The following is a 20,268-nucleotide window of genomic DNA, read 5'->3' on the forward strand; positions in this document are numbered from 1 at the left end:
CATGTGCAAAGAATTATGTACCTAAGAAAGAGTTATACAGCTCAAAGAAGAACTGGTACTTGGCCTATTTCAGCATCGTCACCTGAAAGGGATTTCTGGGGGTTGTCTGTCTCTCTTGTCAGGTCACATCTGAAGAAAGAGCATGTGTTTAAAAAGCTAATTTGGAAGGGGCTAGGTGGCTTAGCAAACTGAGATAATATAAAAAGAATCTGATAGTATCAAAATAAAAGATGTGCCACTATTTATTAATAATATCTCATCAGCCAATTTCACATGTAGTAAATCACAACAATTAGAGAAGGGAGGGGAAATACATTTCAGTCAAGTGCTATCGATTATCAGTGGCTGGCACTCCTTGAGAGGAAGATTCATAGGCCACAGTCAGGCTTGCTGAGAAAAAGTACTGTGATCAATTAGCAATGTCTGCTATGAGAACTGGCAGAGAGGAGAAGCAGCACTAATAATAGTTATTCTACCCATCTGCTAGCTGTCACTCTACAGGACCCCTCAACTGATGCTCCATGTCATCTCCATGGTAGTACACAAAAGCTACAGAAATAAATAATGATGTCTTCTTTACGGCAGGAAGCTTATTCACATCCATAGATCTCAAAAAATGAAACAGAGAATAGAAACTCCAACAAAAAAAACAAAAAGAAGATAGGGTCAGGGCTGGGTGTGGTGGCTCATGCCTGTAATCCCAACACTTTGGGAGGTGGAGGTGGGAGGATCCCTTGAGTTCAGGAGTTCGAGACCAGTCTGGGCAACACGGTAAAACCCTGTGTCTACCAAAAATACAAAAAATTTAGCCAATTGCAGTGATGCACACTTGTAGTCCCAGCTACTTGGGATGAAGAGGGAAGATCTCTTGAGCCCTGGCAATGGAAGTTACAACGAGCTGAGATCGTGCCACAGAGCAAAACTCTGTCTCAAAAAAAAAGCAAGAAAAATGGGGACCAGGTGCAGTGGTTCTCTACAATACTACTACCACCACCACCACCACTACTACTACTACTACTAATAATAATAATAAAAACATAAGCTAGGTGTGATGTGCCTCTAGTCCCAGCTACTCTGGAGGCTGAGGCAGGAGGATCGTTTGAACCCAGGAGGTTGGGGCTGCAGTGAGCTATGATTGCACAACTGCACTCCAGCCTAGGCAACAGAGTGAGACCCTATCTCCCCAAGAAAGAAAAGAAAAGAGAGAAAGAGAGAAAGCGAAAGAAATAGAAAGGTAAGAAAGGGAGAGAAGGGGAGGGAAGGCATGGGAGGGGAGGGGAGAGGAGGGAAGGGGAAGGGAGAGGAGGGGAGGGAAGGGAAATGGTTTCCACTTTGTATCAAGAAAGGTCTATGGTCCAACTCATAAAAAACTGAGGGAGCAGGAGCTGAGCTTCTGTAAATCCACAGCTTACCATGATTGAAAGGAAGGTTAAGCAGCTGCTATAGTTTGTTTTTGTTTTTGTTTTTGTTTTTTTGAGATGGAGTTTCACCCTTGTCACCCAGGCTAGAGTGCAATGGCGCGATCTCAGCTCACTGCAACCGCTGCCTCCGGGGTTCAAGAGATTCTCTCACCTCAGCCTCCTGAGTAGCTGGGATTACAAATGCCCATGACCATGTTTGACTCTTTTTTTTTTTTTTTTTTTGGTATTTTTAGTAGAGACAGGGTTTCACCATATTGGCCAGGCTGACCTCAGATGATCTGCCTGCCTCGGCCTCGCAACCCCCTGCCTGGTGCTATAGTTTTATACATTGTATTCTCTGATTCCTGGGGACCCCAAGAAGGACAAAAGAGGATCAGGACTTGTATATTTTTGGAAAACAAGGAAGGCAGCTAAGAAAACTTTTTAAAATGCATAAAAGTGGAATCAAAAACAGAACTTAAGACCTTGGCAAAATGGACATTCCTTTTAGCCCAAATCAAACATCATTACATGACAGAGAAATTTTGCTCTTTCTTCGAGGGTTTGTGTTCTCAATGTTCTCTGGAATTGCCGTTATTATCTGGGGTGGGAGGGCTGCTTCCAGTCCTGGTTTTTATACAACCCACACTGACCTTTGGTGGTGCAAACTTACTTCCAGACTGTTCAGCAGTGATGTTTCTTGCATGCCCATTTGGGGAGATGGAGGCAGAAGGGTATATCTTCAATGACAAGTCATTAAAATCGCTTTCACATGTTTAATATTATAAGTAAAAAAAAAAATAAGAAAAGTTTAAAGCATTAAATCAAAAAACCAAAAATCTTTTTGGATAACCAGATTATTTGCCAAATGGCTGTCAGGGACAAACACCTCAAAACACAACAGAGTAAAAGGACACTAACCATTCATTATATTCCAACTCGAAATTAATCCAATCAGCACACTCATCCTCCACCACTGGAGATCATCCGACAAAATGGACAAGCCAAGAGTACCAAAGACTGTCCTTCCAAAACATGTCCTCTGCCTTCACCCTTGCAAAAGAACTGACAATAAAATATGGGTGAGTGGGGGAAGGCGAGGATGCTCTTCAAATCCTTGGAGGCACAAGTTGCACCGCCTACAGAAAGTTTCGTCACCCCAAGGACATCCCCAAGAACAACTCTTTGATTTTGTTCAGAAAATGGGTGTGCTGTGGGCAGAGATGGAGGCCGTCCTCTCTGAGGTGTCTGCAAAGAAATGTTTAGTGCAGATGAGTCTAAGGCATTTTCCTCTCCAGTTATGCACAGGACAAAAGCTAACATTTACATTATTCCTCTGTGAATGTTCAAAGAGTGACATTAGGCCAACTGTGGATAAGATGATTGAAAATGGAAGCACTGTATGGAAAATATCAGGCAGTAATCATATCCAGGAGCCAGTGGCCCAGAGATAGAAACACCCTGAAAACCAATTGATACTAATGAATCTGCAGCTTCAGGGCAGAACAGGGCAGGAGGAGGGGTGAAAATTTTAAGCACTTAACAAGTAAGTGGGCGCATTTCATGCTGGGTACTGATCTTTGCCAGGACCCAGTCTTCCTATGGTCATCTCACATCTAATACCCTGTCCCTTGACTTCTGAAGGACCAAAAAGTAAAGTGAGATAATATCCCACTTGAATGTCTGCTTTTAATGGACAATGTGACAGCTATAATTTCCATGTGCTCATTCCAGTGAAGGCTTCCATTTATTCTGATGGGGAAAAAAAAATCTTAGCAAAGCGACTGTAGATCTAAGTCCCCTTGGATTTTAAGGACTGGCAGGGATGTTTAGGGAAAAACTTTTTGGTATATAACTCACTTTTCTGTAGGGGTTGGGGTTACTGAAAATTTACAATTAAAATTATGCTTTCCCTAGATCGTCTATACAATAAATAGAATGTAGGAAAGATGTGGGTTTTTAATGAACACCGATTACAAAACCTCTAGAAAAAAATTAAAGACTCTTTTTATAAGCCAAACAACATTGCTCTGATTTGGCAACCATTGAATCTTGATATCTCCGGTTGAAGCTATGACATTTCTTACCTGCCTTTATGTAGTCAACAAGCTTCCTGAAGGCAGGGAGCCCACCATGCCTAATAAGGCAGGGATAAAATCAGTATTTGTTAAGTGATGTACATTCATAGAATGTTTCTCTTTTTTTTTTTTTCTTGAGATGGAGTCTCACTCTGTTGCCCAGGCTGGAGTGCAGTGGTGCAATCTCAGCTCACTGCAACCTCCACCTCCCAGGTTCAAGCGATTCTCCTGCCTCAGCCTCCTAAGTAGTTGGGACTAAAGGTGCGTGCCACCATGCCCGGCTAATTTTTTACATTTTTAGTAGAGATGGGGTTTCACCGTGTTAGCCAGGATGGTCTCTATCTCCTGACCTCATGATCCACCCGCCTCGGTCTCCCAAAGTGCTGGGATTACAGGTGTGGGCCACCGCACCCGGCTAATATTTCTCTCTTTAAGAAACTATACTTACACAATACTGTAAGGTAAATTCTGTACTAGGTAAAGAACATATATTAGGAGAGTATCAAGGAGACAAATGCATCTATTTACCTAAGGCAAATGCCCCAGTAAGAGCCTGTGGCTCCAGGACCCCATGTAACAATTCTTGCAAATAACCAAAGCCCAGGATAAGAGAATCACCTAGGAACATTCAAGGAATCCCATTCTCTCCTCTCTGCTGACCTATGCTCATGGAATCATCATAGCAGATGAGCCAATATTTACTGGCATCAAGGTCACAAGCTGGGTATAGAATAGAAACATTTTGCAAATCCAAGTTCTCTAAAATAGTGGGGTAGGTGCTATATTCTCAATTTGATTAGGAAGGGCAGGATGTTGAAACAATGGAAGGGATTACCTCTTTAGTGTTTCCCATGTAGAAATATTTGCTGTGTGTGGCTTCATCCCCAAGTATTTCCTGAGCCTCTGCTATGGGCCAAGTTCTCTGTAGCATGCTTTCATTGCAGTTCTCGATTGACTTTTTGGATAAATCTTTGAGCTACCACCCTCCAGCACCCACGATCTACCAGTCATCCTGTCTACAGAGATATCATGTAGATTCTAGAGCTTCATTGTCCCACAGACATATAATGAGAGCCACAGAGGCAAGCCACATGTGTAATTTTAAAATTTCTAGTAGCCACATATAAACAAGCAAAAATGGCTGGGTGTAGTGGCTCACACCTGTAATCCCAACACTTTGGGAGGACAAGGCAGGAGGACGGCTTGAGCCCAGAAGTTGGAGACCAGCCTGGGCAACATCGGGAGACCTTATCTCCACAGGAGACAATAAAAATCATTAGCTGGGTGTGATGGTGGTTTCCACAGTCCCAGCTACTCAGGAGGCTGAGGTGGGAGGACAGTTTGAGCCCAGGTGGCTGAGGCTGCAATGAGCCATAATCCTGCCACTGCACTCCAGCCTGAGTGACACAGCGAGATCCTGTCTTAAGGAAAAAAAAAAGAAAAAGAAAAAGAAAAAAATAAAATAAAAAAGAAGTAGTGAAACTGGTTTTAAAAATACAATTGGGCCACGTGCGGTGGCTCATGTCTGTAATCCCAGCACTTTGAAAGGCCGAGGCGGGCAAATCACGAGGTCAGGAGTTTGAGACCAGCCTGACCAACATGGTGAAACCCCACCTCTACTAAAAATACAAAAATTAGCCAGGCGTGGTGGTGCACGCCTGTAATCCCAGCTACTTGGGAGGCTGAGACAGGAGAATCACTTGATCCTGGGAGGCAGAGGTTGCAATGAACTGAGATTATGCCACTGCACTCCAGCCTGGGCGACAGAGCAAGACTCCATCTGAAAAAAAAACAAAAAAAAAAAAAACAAAAAAAAAACTGGATTTTACTTAATATATCCAAAATGTTTTTATTTCAACATGCAACTAATATAAAAGATGAATGAGATAGTTAACCTTCTTTCTTCTTTTTTTCTACTAAGTCTTTGGATGCCAGCATATATTTTATACATATGGCCTATCTTGATTGGGGTTAGCCACACTTCCAGTGCTCAAGAGCCACATCTGGCTGGTAGCTACCATAGCAGACAGTGCAGGACTAGAAGCATTTCAAGATCCTGGCCTGGAAGAGTTTCTGTGTGGTAAGGGAAACTGACACTTTACATACTGTCATCACTTCCCATGCTTGAATTGGGATTGCAGAGCTATGGAGCCAAAGAACGGTGCTAGGAAAGGAGTATCAGGAAGCACAGAGTTTCCTTGAAATGTTCCTACTGCTTTCTCTACATGTGGCCTGCAGTGTGTATAAATGAAAGTGCAAGCAATGAATCCATACGTGTACATGGGGATACGTGTAAACACATATGGACCCACATATCTATAAGTTCCACAGCTGATATTCATTCTGTCACCTGTCAAGATAACAGTAAGGAAGGCTTCAATCAAAGGGAAGGAGACAGCACAGCATTCTCCTCCCCCAGGAAAAAGGATAATTTAACAACAGTCTCATTTATGTGTCTGGAGGGGGAAGGGGAGAAGGAAGAGAAGGTGGCTCCCTGCCAGGAATTGACGTTATACTAAAAGACTGAGAAATTAGGAGATTCTCAGTTACTTAAGGCGCACATTTAGTCCGACCCTCCAAAATATAAGGTAACTATGAAAGGCTTTACATCCCATAGGCACTCAAAATATATGAAATTAATAAATCAATTAAACAGTAAGTTAACTAATTTAAGAGCACAAAACACTCTCAGGCTACATATAGATTAGCGGGGACCATGCAGTGGTGATTCAGTGAACAAGGGCTTTGCAGGCAGACAAGCAGGGCTTCAAAGCTCAGCTTGGTCACTTTCTACCTGCATAAGCAAGTTATTCAATCCGAGTGAATGTCTGCTTCCTCATTAGTAAGTAGGGACAAATTACGGTTACCTTGCCAGGCCTCTATGAAAACAGAGTATGTAAAGTGCCTAGGCTGCTACCTGGAACACTACTGCCGTTCAATAAATGAATGTACAAAGTATAAGCATGCCTCTAAAGGGGTGTGGGTGTGTGTGTGTGTGTGTCTACAAGGAAAGGGAAGATTCAAGTGCAACGGCCAGGAGTGAGGACTCTGGGGTTTTCCTGAAGGAATACTTGTCTTGGTTCCAGACCTAACAGCTGTCTGACCTGGGACAATGTCTGCATCACAGTTGCCACATGGAAAAGATTAGAATAACAGCACCTATCCTGAAAAGCTATTGGTAAGATTCTATGACATTAAGTATGACAAGCGTTCACAACAGTTCTAGACCATAGCTGTAGCTCAGTAACTAAGAGTGACTATCACCGTTACAGGCATTCATAAATAATCGGGGCTGAGGTGGCTTCCCATCTAGGATTGCTCCTGTCCACCTGCAAGCACTTACAAGTGGCTCCCCCACACAAGGGAGGGACCAGGGAAGAGGAGGTTGAAGAGGTTTACAATCTCAACATCATCATGTATATTTAATAGCTTTACACTTTAGAGAGCATTTTCTTCTGTATTTTCTCATTTGATTTCTTTCTTATTTCCTCAAAAGTCTTCAGGAATAAGCAAGTCCATTTCAATCAGGAAATATTTCTTCAATACCTACTTATGTGCAAGGCATTAGTGTAAGTGCTGAAAATTCAGATAAACATTCCTTGCCTTCAGAGAGCTTATGCTCTCTGTTTTCCCACCTTCCTAAAAGTAGGAAATTTCACAGTGGGAATATGTGATTGCATTTGAGCTTGGTCTGTACTGAGAAAATCCAGTCTACATGCTGGGATAAAAATTAAAAATTTCCACACTGTTATATAAAATCATTTCTCCTCTTCCCTGTCTCCCTCAATTATATTGAAAACCAAAAAGCTGCCCAGGCACGGTGGCTCATGCCTGTAATCCCAGCACTTTGGGAGGCCGAGGTAGGCAGATCACGAGGTCTCTACTAAAAATACAAAAAATTTGCCAGGTGTGGTGGCACGTGCCTGTAATCCCAGCTACTCAGGAGGCTAAGGCAGGAGAATTGCTTAAACCTGGGAGGCAGAGGTTGCAGCGAGCCGAGATCACGCCACTGCATTCCAGCCTGGGCAACACAGCAAGACTCCTTCTCAAAAACAAAAACAAACAAACAAAAAGAAAACCAAAAAGCTCCACATTTCAAAAAAGTATAATATTGGATATGGAATTATAGCCATAGTACAAGTATTTCTACAAGGTTTTTTACACACACTTTGAAGCCCATGGTATTTTTGAAAGCATGTAAAAGCAGGAAAAAAAATAACGCTTTTTAAGTGTTACACTTTGCTTTAAAACAGTCTGACATTGTGTCAAGTGTGACAGCCTTTGCTTAACTCAAACACAACTGGGAGACATTCACCTCCCCTGAGATTTCCAAAGTTGGACGAAATTCCATATTCCAGTTGCCACTGCTACCAGGCTGAGTGAGCCCTATGTACAATTTGCCATGGCAATACCAGGAAATTTCTGCCTGTCAAAATATTAGAAAAGGCAGCCTCCTATCAGAGAACTGCTGGGGGCAGGGTTGACAATCAACTAGGAAGAACTTTGGGTCAAGGGATGGAGAACTGGGGGGCTTCGAAAGGAAGTACAAGACTTTCACAGTCCCAAGAAATGAGAATGGATGCAGCCGATTTCTATTTTATTTTAATACTTTTTTCCATTTGCTAAGGAAGTAGCCTGCAGCAGAGTCAAACAGCTTGAACTATTTTTAGGCCTATGACCCTTTTAAAAACACAGTGCTAAATTCAATCCTCAGTTACACCCACTCAACTCCCGCTGGCTTCGGCGAGAGCCATGGGGAGAATCCGTTCACGATGTAGAAGAGTTTAGTGATGCTCTTTGCATTCTTTGGTTTGAATGGAAGGGCAGTGTACTGGCCAAAGGCCATGAAAAGGCACATGGCTGGTCTCCTGGCTCAAGCAGGGTAGCAGCGATGGGCCTACAAATGGAAGAGCATCTATGTGCAAAGCGTTTCCATTCTTACAGAAGTGGATGAAATGGGTGGTTTTTGGATAATCCAGGCAGAATGGGGGGAAAAAAGTTCCTTTTGAAAATGTCATTCAGTCATATCTCAGAATTGTGTTTTTTTATTTTTTTTTAGACGGAGTCTCGCTCTGTCACCCCGGCTGGAGTGTAGTGGCGCGATCTCCGCTTACTGCAACCTCCGCCTCTGGGGTTCACGCCATTCTCCTGCCTCAGGTCCTGAGTAGCTGGGATTACAGGCGCGTGCCACCATGCCCGGCTAATTTTGTTTTTGTATTTTTAGTAGAGACAGGGTTTCACTATGTTAGCCAGGATGGTCTCGATCTCCTGACCTCATGATCTGCCCGCCCTGGCCTCCCAAAGTACTGGGATTACAGGCGTGAGCCACCGCGCCTGGCCAGAATTGTTTAAAATTATAATCTCATCTATGAAGGCCCAGATTTGAAGAATCTTAACAGTCAAGCTAAATTAAACTTTTACCTTCGCTGGGCGCGGTTTCTCACGCCTGTAATCCCAGCACTTTGGGAGGCTTAGGCGGGCGGATCACGAGGTCAGGAGTTCGAGACCAGCCTGGCCAACATAGTGAAACCCCATCTCTACTAAAAATACAAAAAATTAGCCGGGCATGGTGGCGGGTGCCTGTAATCCCAGCTACTCGGGAGGCTGAGGCAGGAGAATAGCTTGAACCCGGGAGGCGGAGCTTGCAGTGAGTCGAGATCCCACCATTGCACTCTAGCCCAGGCGACAGTGTGAGATTCCATCTCAAAAAAACAAAACAAAACAAAACAAAACAAAAAAACAAAAAAAACTTTTACCTCCAATTACCATAAGGGAGCACAGGAAATTCACTACTGCTGAAAGCAACACAATTTGTGACCATAAACTACAGAACGGTGGGGAAAAAGCCATCATTTTAAATAATAGGTCCCAAGTCTGACTTGGGGGCGAGTAGAGAGCATTTGGCATCTCAAATTACTTTAACAGGGGGCCCTGTCATATCCCATGGAAAGGACACTCCGGTCTCCCCTCCACCCTCTAATCCTTCTTTCTTAAAGGAACACTCAGCAAGATAATGAATCCTTTAAATGTTACATCTTCTGTCGTGCATTATTGTGGTGCCGAAACTCTTCACATCAAACAGTCATCAGGACTATTACAAAGTGGGCTTATAAGAGAGGGGCTGAAAAGGAGCTGTGTGAAAAGAAGTGGAAAATTAAAGCTGAAGCAGTCGAAGAAAGGGCTTAATTTACTGGCATGTACAGTATGCAAATGAGATTACTCTCAGCTTAACTGCATCATTTATGTCCATAATAACGGCATCATCATTACAGGGCTCAAATTAAATTACACCATAATTAGCATATCAAAGTGATTGGTTAAAGTTTAAAACAAATACCCAATTTTGTTAATGAACAGCTGTAATTGTCATGTACACTTCAGTGAAAACTCTCTAAACAAATATATGTTTTAGAAGAGAGGAAGATTTTTTTTTAAGCAGACAGGTCTGTAGCAGAGGTAAATTGCCTAAAAAAAGAATGACATGGACTATTCTATTAATGTTAATATATGCTGATCATTTTCAGGTAATAAAACATTCTATCAAAACAAGGCTTCGCTTATATTTAGACACCTTCCCTGCTCTTGAAAGTGACAAACCACCAGAAACCTGCTTCTACTTGCAGCAATGATAACAATGCAGGGGTGACCTGTCTCGAACAAGCAAAGGACATGTTCAGTAACATGCTATTACTAACCTCCCATATTCATTTAAAAGACATTCGTGTTCAAATCGTGCTGAGTCAAAGCTGATTTTTTTCCCCATTCCAGCCTAAAGAGGGAAGAGTGACAGAAAACTTGCTGCACCTATGGCGTAGACCAGAACGCTCCTAAGCTGATGCCCTGATAACATATTAGACAGCCTCCAACTCAATTTCTCCTCATCGAATCATAGCTACACAGCAGTTTGAAACACACAGCTGCACTAGGGAAGTTTGCTCTTCCATCATTAAAATACATCAGGAGGTACAGCTAGCTATTTTGTCAATTTTGGCTGGAATCAGCATGCACACAAATTTCGTATATGTGAAACCAGACACTAATAATAAGCTTGTTTCCAAACCTTTTTGTTATAACCATTTAATGTCAGAAGAGTTTCTATACAAAAAGATTTGTCAATAATCTGGAGGCTCACATGTGAAAAAGCTTTCCGCCTAAGACTCTCCCATTTCTTAACAACGTACCCCATATGTCCTCTGAGACAACTGTGAGGGTACATCGCTGTGATACACAGCATGGCAAGCCAAAATATATTTTGCCCAAAAAGGAAAAAAAAAAAGCACTTTCAAATATACTTAACAAGCAAATTGAATGTCTTATTAAAATCGTATTATCTAAACAGTGTTCAAAAATTTAAAGAAAGTAGCTTTTCATTTTATTCATCGAGGAATCCATTAAAGCTTAGGCTCTGAAGTAGTATGTAAATTATGTGCCTTTCAAGGTAGAGCTAGGGCAAATTCACTCCATCAACTAATGATGAACCTCATTATGTGCAGGGAGGATTCATAATGAGGAAAGAGCCACCCGCCATTCCATGTTCTAACATAAATCCCTGTAAAATTTGAATATCTCCCCGTCTAATTAAAGGCTACTAATTCCAATCACCCCCTCCATGGCCCCAAAGTAAAAATAAACCTCTCTAAAAGCACAGACTACAGTTATATTTCTAAAGCAGTACTCGATCCTGTTTGGACTCAGAACCTTCCACTCAGATGTGTTTTTCGACAAGCATAATTAGCAGCTTTCTAAGATATAAACTTAGGGGCTGCTCAAGCTCATTTTGGTTAAATACACTGAATTTCTATTTTTCAAAGAGCTTCACCTTGACAGGGCTACAGTGCATGCACAGAGATGATCCACAGCCAAGAAACCAACAGGAATGTGCGAGCATAGTCATAACGTAAAATAAAATTCTTAGCACTCGAGTCCCGTGCTGAAGCTGAGATGTTCAGAAAAAGCCAAGCACTGTGGCATGAACCCGAGATTGCATTTGGACAGGGATGTATTCAAATCTGCTTGGGAATGACATACTTCATTCTGGAACAAACTGCTCACTTTTAATGTGGTTTGAACTAATGAACAAGTACGTCCCAGCATCTATAAGCCAAAGAACTATTCCCTCTTCTAATCACCAACTTTGATTTTTCTTAACTGAAAACTATAGAAAGAAAATACATCGTTGCCAAACATATTTATTATGATTAATAGCCTGTAATATCCCTCACCAAGGCTTAATTTGCTCTTGTTCTCAATTATGAAGCTGCACCACTCTATTCCAAGTCCCCTTTTCAGGTTGAGATGAATTTCTTGTGGTCTTTACTCTTTCTATTATATTGCCACCCAGCAAGGCACAATTAGTTAAAAACAGTAAACCTCCACCTTGGCTCCAACAGAGCACCAGATTACACAAAATTAGAGAAGAAAATAATTGAGAAATAAGTGAAGGTGTCCAAGGAATTAAAGCAATTAGACCAAAGGGGAAAAGAAAAAGTACATAGCCAGTCACCCAAACACACCTTCACATTAAAATTTAAAAGAAAAGAAAAAAGTCCTAAATCTGTTATTTAATTGTGATAAACTCAATACAGTCCCTCATCAGGGAATCTTAGCTGCTGCCATAAATTCAAGCATCCCCAAATGTCTGAAACCCCAGTTTGGTAATAAAATGTACACATCAGTGTTACACCAGTGTGGATTAACCAAACCTAACGAGTCCATTCTACTAAAGATGCTGCCGCTACTTTAAGTTGCATAAAAATAAACTCCACTACATAAAAGCTGCCACAGTGCGTGCGCTCTCATCCCTCGGCTCCAAGCATGATCTCTCCCCCCTCTTTTAGGTCAGCCACTCATGCATTAGGAAGACATCCCTCCCAAAATAACTTGGCCCTCCCCCCGAAGCACAGAGTTGAGCAACCTACCTTTGTTCTGGAGTTGCAGATAATAACAGGCAAGCCTCAAGACCATGAGGATTTGGAAAAGATCAGGAGAGTTGAAAAAGGGAAAAAAAAAAAATTGAAGAAGAAAAAGAAAAAGAAATACGCCCAAGTAGAGAAGAATTGGAAGAAACAGCAGGAAAAGGCTTCTAATGAAACTGTTGTGGCTGCCACAGATCGGGGGTGTTTTCAGCAGTGTTTACACCACACCAGTGAGTACACACCTCTGCTACATCTCATCCACAACTGGTGGCATTTTTTTTTTCTGAATCCATGCATGACAATTAAAAGCACTGCACCTCTCTGTTTGGGAGGGGGACCACAAAAGACCTCCGCAATATTTCTTTACAATGTCTATATCACTGATGAGCATTAGTTTGAGTGACAAAGGTCCCAGGCTAAATCAACATTCTTACCTTAATGTTCCTAGTAAAAGGCTCCAGGAAACATAACTCATGAGATATGTATGCAAAGATATGTCTCAAGGAATTAATCCAGAGCCCTCAGATGAAGTGAGGGGGAAAAAAAAAAGGAAAAAAGAAAAAAAGAAAAGGCAGTGGCTTACATTTCCAAACAAACGCAGCTCAGCCTGGGGAAGCGATGGCATAAAAACAGGTTTGCATATACAGAGCTCAGTGGCAGAAGCGAGAGTTCTGTAGGATTTATTTGACACTTATTTTCCGGGAAGCCTTTTGTGGAGTTGTACCGTTTGTTTCTTATTGTCTGAGAAGCAGTTAGGAGCTTTCTCCCGGAGGGGGCCTCTCAACCCCTGGCTTGGCCTCCTCTGACGGGGAGGTAACCATATTAGGATGTGTATGGTAAAGTAAACAATAACATAGTTGCAATGAAATGGAATTTTTTTTTCTCCAGCTAATGGTGTTGGGGTCAGTCCTGTCTTTTCAGCCATTCCTACTAATTTTGTTTCCTAGTTCAAACAGGCCCTCCTCCTCCTTTTTTTTTTCCAAGTGTTAGCTGTTTCCAAATATCTGACTGTAAATTTGCTGAGAATGTTTGCAATGTAAGAAAAGGCTTTTAACATCCAAATAAAGACCGTGCCAGTTTAATCATTAAAAGGGATGTGAATTTTCAATCCCTTGCAGAGATACAAGCCTTCTCTACCCACCCACCCCCTCCCCATCTTTCTCTGAAGGTTAAAATTACTTGGTCATTTAGAAGTACCTGCTAAATAAATCAGATTTTTAAAGAACAAGACCGTTACCTTCATAAAAATTCCTCATTCACATACTGTGTCACTGAGTGAAGAGTCTTAACCATTCATGCACCTGAAAATTTATTACCTGAAATTTCTAGGATGGTTACTTTTACATGACAAAGCTCTTTCCTACCTCCTCCAACCCCCACCCCCCCACCCACAAATAAACAAAAAGCATAAAATACTGTTGTCAAATCATCCTTTAGAAATTAGCTAATAAAATAAAAAATATTATGAAGAATGAGTTCCCAAAATGTTACATTTTTAAGAAAAGTTCTGCAGGTCCAAAGACAACAATAAAAAGTAAGGCTGCTTTCTTGCCATGATCACTTAGTACGAAAACCACCCCCCACCACCAAGCAGTGAGTGAAACATCCCACTCAAAGGTCAGGGCTAGGCTGATAAGGAGGGTAACAATGCTGATGGGGGACCAGAGAGAACTAATCTGGAGGCAGCTGAGCAGCAGCGAGCCAGCTCTGGCCCCGACGCTGAACAGGCTTCCATATCTTTATTCCCTAGGTGGGAGCCGTGGCTGCTCTTGAAAGCAGTTTCCCCACGAGATCAGCCAAAATGAGGGTGCTTCGGTAGCAGCCAGCCCTCGGTGTGCAAGGACGGGAGGACAGGGACAGTGATGCTGCCTGCGAGAACCCGAGAAACCTTCTGTGTACCAGGCACCGAGGCAAAACATGTGCCATGAGCAAAAGGGCACAGGCAGGGGGATAAATGATACATGTAATTAAGAATGAAGCCAGGCTGATCTAGCAAATAAAATGCATGTGGCCCTGGTGAAACTTCCAAAGCTCTGAAAGAGTTCCTCCCTAGCCTGGAACCTCTGGGCTGGCGTCTAAACTGCCTTGGTTCTTATCAGATCCATATCGTACAGAAACCTAAAACCCCTGCAACTCATGTTTTATTAAAACATGGTTAGCATTCTTTTTAAAGATAGGTTTTAACCCCAAATACCCATGAAATTAAATCTCCTATGCCACTTATCTGCACTGCTGGGCAAAAACTAAAGTTGAGCTAAACAGAGAGATAGCAAAATCAATAAATCACACGAAACAAGTAGCAGTTCAAAAGTTCAAAGATATGATGGCCAGTTCAGCGCGTCTTAGCACTCACCCAATAATAACTCGTCTCCGTCACTCTTCATCGTATAGACAATTTCATGGCATCATTTTCATTAGCCTGTCTCAGAGAAAATTGCTAGCTATTTATGTATACGCTAAAATAAATTAGCCATTTCATCGAGCAATGTGATTCTTATAAAATACATTAACACAATACTCGATTTTCCAGTTGCAGTAAATAAATAAATCAATACATTCAATACAGGGTGATTCTTTCACTGTGGCGCTACAGCTCTCAGCATAAGTGTTTTTATTGGGTTTATTTGTTTCAATAAAAATTGAAATGGGCCAGTGATCTCAGTGCTAGCATCTTAACAAAAAAAATCCATCCAATATTGGGGAAAGTATTGTGCAGAACATTCAAACTTATAATTTTATTCAAGAATCATTTTCATTATGTATTATTCCACAACCTGGTTCTGTTGGAAAATTTCACAAAGGGAAAGGGGGAAATCCTGCCAGGTGTTTGACTCTGGTGGCGTTTCTGTGCTGCAGACCCCAGTCTGAGGGTGATGCTTCTGAGAGACAGCAGCACTTGGCTGAGCTGCGACCTTCTGCCTGGAATGTGCCTCTTCCCTGGGCAGGGAGAAATGACAATGGGACAAGTGCCAGATGGCCTCCTCTGTCACACCTTATGGAATGCCATTGATTGTGGCTCAGAGAAGGCCATTTATTCCAACCTCTGGGGGAAAGACCGGGGTATCATGACTGCAGGGAAGAAGAGAGAGGTGTGCTGCTGCTGTAAATAAAATCAGGCCGAGGGCCTGCGAGCGACTTTGGTGGCGAAATCAAGACACACCAGGCAGGAGATTTTCTCCAAGTCACCAGCACAATGAAAAGGGAAATATGGTAGTGGATATCTGTTGTTTTTGTCTGCCCAACATCCATGCTCCCCTTTCTCTGATGACACTAGCCTGATTTTTCTTTGGGGGAAACGCCCATTCTCCACTCTCAGTCCTAATGGTTCACAGGAGGCTGATGCATCTCTCAGCTCCAGAGGGTGGAGCCATAACCCAAGTCTGACCAATCAGTGAGTTCTGCTCTGCCCGCAACACTGATTGGCTGATGGATGGACATGTCCCAAGAATGATACTCAACTACTAGCATTCCATAGGAACTATTGGGAGACAGAAAGGCTGTCCTTCTGCTGGCTTGCTAAACTTTTACATGCATGAATCGGGCTTGCCTCCACAAAAAGAGAGCTGGCTGAACAGAGGCCAGGACACAGCGGCAAGAAGGTGAGTACAATAGCAAGACAGATTCCTAACAATGCTCACAGAGAACAGGCCTCCTCTTGGACTTGTCAATTACACAAGCCAATTAAATTCCCTTATTTGCTTAGCCAGCTGGAGTTGGCTTTGGGTCATTTGCAACCATAAGGTGCCACACAGGAGCCCAAAATAGATAGTGTTCTATATGTAGCTCTCCTACTCTACAATATATGTTAGCCTTTATGGGAAAGCAAACCAACTAAGCACACACAAATCAATTAACTCTCATAACTAATATTCAAAATCTGTAGGATCTCGTGTTTCCTATGTAATTAACCAGTTCATCAGCCATGCTCTCTTCCTGCTAATAATGGAGTTGGAAAAAGAAGTCAGGACCCACAGTCAGAAAGAACTCAAGATGATCTCAAAGCAAACTAAACTGGAGGTCTAAAAAAATCCAGCATGGCCAGGCACGGTGGCTCACGCCTGTAATCCCAGCACTTTGGGAGGCCGAAGCAGGTGGATCACGAGGTCAGGAGTTCAAGACCAGCCTGACCAACATGGTGAAACCCTGTCTCTACTAAAAATACAAAAATTAGCCAGGCATAGTGGCGCGCACATGTAATCCCAGCTACTCGGGTGGCTGAGGCAGGAGAATCGCTTGAACCTGGCAGGCGGAGCTTGCAGTGAGCCGAGATTGCACCACTGCACCCCAGCTTGGGCAACAGAGCAAGACTTCATCTCAAAAAAAAAAAAAAAAATTCAGCATGAAGTCGAATACAAACTTAAGAAGTTCCTCTCCAGGCTCCTCATAGTTATGGTTCAGTCAGGGATGGACCAACCTATGAGATTAGGGGAATGGCCAGCTGGTTCACACAATAGGCCTCAGGCCTGGTGTGGAGTCCTTAGTTTTGTGGTCACTGATCACAAAAAAGCCAGTGGGAAGGGTAGGAAGGAGAAAGAGCTGCATTGGTCATTGAAACAAGGCCAACACAAACTTCCCAGCCCCAGCACTTTCTGAATCCTTTTGTGTAGAATTTCTGCAGATGCTGGAAACCCAGGAGGAACCAAAGTGAACATCCTAACTTAGCATTGGAGGAAAGAAAATAACTGAATGGAGTTTAGAGTCATGTGGATGCCAGAGGCCATAGGCAAGCTAGAAACAATATAGTAAGAATATTTAAGCTGGGATGGAGTGGGCAGGGTCCTGCCGCCTGCCTGGCATTTAGCCCTGGCTCCAGCCCAGCCAACCCAGCAAACAGGGCCTTGACTTCCTCTTCCTGGGTGGGAATGAACCCCAGATCAATTCAGTCAGCCTTTCTTGGGACTAGTAACCATAGTAACATAAACAATAACAAAAACAACAATAATAGAAGCTACCATTTATTCTTAAATATGCCAGCAGTTATACTAGTCACTTTACATGCATTTCCTCACCTAATCTTTACAATTGCCTTGCAAAATGCAGGCTGTTATTATTTCCATTTTGAAAATGAGGAGACTGAGGCTCAGAGAGGTTAAATAATCTGCTCTTGGCCACACAACAGCTAAGCAGTAGAGTCCGGATCTGAACCCAGCCCTCTGGCTGAGACACCTGATCCTTGGACACCATATTGGCATCCAACTGCTGCTAAGCAGGAATGTCAGTACCAGCCCCTGTTGCTCACACAAATGCCCTGAATAATGAAGCTGGCCTGGAGTACAAGCCAATCCACTATACCCCAAGACATCATGACTTAGATGGCTGGCTCCACTCAGTTGGAAGGGAGAGGGAAAGTGAGGAGGGGAGAAGACAGAAGAATAAAGGGAAACAACACCATGGCTGCCCTATTTCTTCAGCCTCAGCAGCATCAGTGTCAACCAGACTCCCCATGCAGCCCAGTGGATCCTCCCTTGCCTCTAACTGGGGGCCATGGGACTCAGAACAAGTATTTTCTGAACGTAATCACAGGTTTAACCCTACTTAGCACCAATATTATATCCAAAACACATGTTGTCTGACATCTGTATAAAGAGAATTGCTTTAAAACTTGAACTGAGGAGCTGGGGGCCACAGAAGTCCACCCCACCAGACAGCAGGATTTTTCAACCTCAGTACTAGGAACATTTTGAGCCAGAAAATTAATTATTCATTGTGTAAGCTACCCTATGCATTGCAGAATGTTGAACAGCATTCCTAGATGCTAGTAGCACATGCCCCCACCGCATTCGTGACCTCCAAAAACGTCTCCAGACATTGCCAAATGTCCCCTGCTGGGGAAAGTCATTCCTGGTTGAGAACCACTCATCTAGAGCATCACTGCCCAACAGAACTTTCTGTGACAATGGAAATGTTCTATGCCTACAACATCCAATAGGGTAGCCAATAGCCACATGAGGCTCCTGAGCACTTGAAATATGGCTAGTGTCACTGAGGAACTGAATTTTTAATTGTATGTAAGTTTAATTAATTTAAATAGCCACACATGCCTAGTGGCTGCCATATCTTGGACTGTGCAGTTTTAGAGGGGGTCACAGAATTTCCATATTCATGACAATCGGATCTTAAGCAGATGGATACTTGGTTTCCAGTTCAAAATTCTTCATATTCATTAAAAATTGTATTTTCTTCTCAACGGAAATTAATAAACTCTAAAATTGAAAGTGTTTTTTGTGTTGGGCACAGTGGCTCACGCCTGTAATCCTAGCACTTTGGGAGGCTGAGGTGGGCAGATCACCTGAGGTCAGGAGTTCGAGACCGGCCTGGCCAGAATGATGAAACCCCATCTTTACTAAAATACAAAAAATTAGCTAGGCATGGTGGTGCACACCTGTAATCCCAGCTACTCAGGAGGCTGAGGCAGGAGAATCGCTTGAACCCAGGAGGCGGAGGTTGCAGTGAGCCAAAACTGCGCCACTGCACTCCAGCTTGGGTGACAGAGTGAGACTGTGTCTCAAAAAAAAAAAAAAAAAAAAAAAGAAAGAAAGAAAAAAAAGTGTTTTTGGTAATGACTTTTTTAAAAATTCCATTCTTACTTTGAATCTTTTCATCAAATTTAAGTAAAAATTATTTTTTATAAACACGGTTTTGATTAGAATTGTAGATTTATATAATTGAGTAACTTGAAAGCTTTATGCCTGTAGATTAGAACCAAGTGCACTCTTTAAGAAGCTAGTTGCAAAATGATTTCTTTTTTCACTGTTAGAAAAATGTACTTGCTACTCTCTTTGGGACACATTGAATGTAAACTGTGTCTTCAGAGACATCAGCTATCCTGCAGAAAGTGCTCTGCTCCAGCAACTCAAATAACTCATACCATTTGGAAACGAGAGTAACACTGTGAAAAGTTTCTTAAGCAGTCACGTGCCTCCATCCTGTCCCTCCCCTGAAAAACTCAAAATGCACACAATTCAGGTGAAGCTTTCCACTGTAACTCAAGGTGTGATGGATTTTTCGGCTTAGCGAGAAAAATTAGTATTGATGTAACAAAGTGACTGTAAAACCAGCCATACAACGTTATAAATACATCATAGCTGTCAGGATGTTTCTTTCGCAATGGGCAAATACAGAACCAAAGACCATTTGGAAGCGGGGGTGGTGGTCATACACAACACCATGTGTGGGGTGGGAAACATCCAGAACTATGGCGCTGAGCAGGAAGCTGAGCCATCTACAAAATATTTCCTGAGTGATATATAGAGAGCTTAAGATGGGATAAAGCCTGATGATGAACAAAGTCAACAAAGTGCGTTGGAGTTACCCACACTGTCTTGATACCAAGAAATTTTAGCTTTAGCAATCATATGAGAATCCAAAAGTACACTGTCATTCTGAATAATTGCATATGTATCTCCTTTGTAGGCTCAACGTAGACTTTAGGTTAACCTCCACTGGTCAAGTATGAAGTGTTATCCATATGGCACACACTACCGGATGGCAACCCAACAGCCAATCCCAACTCGTTCTTTCTCTTCTCCCTCCCTTTTCTCCCACCTCCTACTCCCCAAGCTGAAAAAATGAGATGCTCCCCCTTCCCAGCTTTCTCTGCAGTTAGGGATGGTGATCTAATTTAGTTCTGGCCAAAAGATATAAGGGGAAGATGACTGAAAAGATATAAGGGGAAAATGACTTTTTTTCTTCTTGATAAGAGGACACTAAGAGATCTCTTTCTCTCTCTCACCGCTCTGTCCTTTTCCTTACTTTGTGCCTTTAAATGCAACCATGTAGGAAAGTGATGCCTGGTGCTTCAGCAGCCATCTTGTGGCCAAGAGGGAAAAGTTGAAGGAATCAAAGAGCTTCCCTAACCCCACACTCAGACATTAT

At 42.5% G+C, this 20,268-nt stretch overlaps 1 protein-coding gene across 21 annotated transcripts in view; it reads right to left on the reverse strand.

Annotated features, from left to right (window-relative positions):
- FOXP1 (forkhead box P1) overlaps positions 1-20,268 on the reverse strand; it is a 629,627-nt gene that overhangs the window by 277,720 nt on the left and 331,639 nt on the right. Inside the window, exon 1 of one of the 21 annotated variants that reach the window (XM_054682058.2) lies at positions 12,828-13,500. The exons of 18 other annotated variants lie outside the window; for them this stretch is intronic. The gene's annotated coding sequence lies outside the window, so the exon portion shown is untranslated. Of the gene's footprint in view, positions 1-12,827; positions 13,501-20,268 lie in introns of those variants that run through there. 2 more of the 21 variants (XM_054682053.2, XM_016940108.4) reach the window with 2 other exon arrangements.

Source organism: Pan troglodytes, chromosome 2, assembly GCF_028858775.2.
Source record: "Pan troglodytes isolate AG18354 chromosome 2, NHGRI_mPanTro3-v2.0_pri, whole genome shotgun sequence".
NCBI lineage: Eukaryota > Metazoa > Chordata > Mammalia > Primates > Hominidae > Pan > Pan troglodytes.